General features: G+C 43.4%; 1 pseudogene; it reads left to right on the plus strand.

The window, feature by feature from the left end:
* The first annotated feature begins 202 nt into the window (after positions 1–202).
* LOC139042816 (olfactory receptor 2T33-like) lies at positions 203–1,106 on the plus strand (annotated as a pseudogene).
* The last annotated feature ends 506 nt before the right edge of the window (positions 1,107–1,612 follow it).

Consider the following 1,612-nt stretch of genomic DNA (forward strand, 5'->3'; position numbering starts at 1 on the left):
TCAGGACCTTGGATTCCATATCCAGCACATGTGCAGAAGTTATGAAGCCAAACTAAGGTTTGTAGATGATGAAAGTCCCTTCCTTCTCTATTTTTCCATTTGCAGAATCACACCAGAAGAAATCGTGGAGAAGAGAAACACAACATCAGACTTCATTCTTCTAGGACTCTTTAAACATACAAGACCCCACCTCTTTCTCTTCATGGTGGTGCTGACAACGGCCATTGCTTCTCTTATGGGCAATGTCGTCATGCTTCTCCTGATTTACTGGGACCCCCGGCTCCACACACCCATGCATTTCCTACTGAGCCAACTCTCCCTCATGGATGTGATGCTGGTTGCCACGATCATTTCCAAAATGGCTGCTGACTACTTGACTGGCAAGAAGTCCATCTCCCCTGCTGGTTGTGTGCTGCGGCTCTTTTTTCACTCACACTGGGTGGCGGCGAGAGTTTCCTTTTAGAGCCATGTCCTATGACCGCTACGTGGCTGTTTGCCATCCACTGAGATATCCTGTCCTCATGAGCCAGCAATTATGCCTGAGAATGACTTTGGGGTCTTGGTTCCTGGGGGCAGCTGATGGGCTCATGCAGGCTGCTGCTACCCTGAGCTTCCCATTTTGCGGTGCACGTGAGATCGACCATTTGTTCTGTGAGGCCCCCATGCTGGTGCGTTTGGCTTCTGCTGACACATCAGTCTTCGAAAATGTAATGTACATCTGCTGTGTGTTAATGCTTCTGGTCCCCTTTTCCCTCATCCTGACCTCCTACAGTTTTATCGTCGCAGCTGTTCTCCAGATGCATTCTAGAGAAGCCTGCAAGAAGGCTTTTGTCACCTGCTCCTCACATTTGGCTGTGGTGGGACTCTTTAATGGAGCTGCCATTTCCACCTACATGAGACCCAAATCCTACAGGTCAGCTGACCTTGATAAGGTCGTGTCAGCATGCTACACTGTCTTCACCCCTGTGCTGAACCCCCTCATCTACAGTCTGAGGAACAGCGAGGTCAAGGGGGCCCTGAGAAAGGTGGCTGGGGAAATGTGTAAATTTAAAATGACAGCAAACTTAGTCTCATTCTTCAAATTATTCAATGCTAAACGAGTCTAATTTCCTGAAGTCGTTAACATTTAAACATATGGTAATTCTCTCTCCTTTAATAAGGCTTGAAGAGAAAGTTAAATTCTTTGATCAGTATAATAGGAAGTTGTTAAGAATTACGTGAGACTACCATACTAAGAGAGGCTATTTTTTGAGCACTTACTATTTGCTATGCTCCACACCAAGCAATTTTTATACATTACTTTGCATCCTATTAACAACTATATGATATAAGTACTTTGACACCCATCTTCTAAGTGAGAAAATGGAGGCATGGGAAACTAATATTGTTCTCAGTATCACGCAGCAAATAAGTGTTAAAATGTGACTCCCAAACTTGTCCTTTAAGTTGGTATATTGATTTCTGTCCAGGAATTTATTTTAAACACTATGTTCTATGTCTTTGATCTGTGCATGTTATATTTTCACTGTTTTTGTAAGCAGTCTTTCACAATCTGTTTTATCTGGATCTTGAAGGCAAGCCATTTTAATTCATGTAACTTTTTGTTTAAGTA

Source organism: Equus asinus, unplaced genomic scaffold, assembly GCF_041296235.1.
Source record: "Equus asinus isolate D_3611 breed Donkey unplaced genomic scaffold, EquAss-T2T_v2 contig_1, whole genome shotgun sequence".
NCBI classification, from domain to species: Eukaryota; Metazoa; Chordata; class Mammalia; order Perissodactyla; family Equidae; genus Equus; species Equus asinus.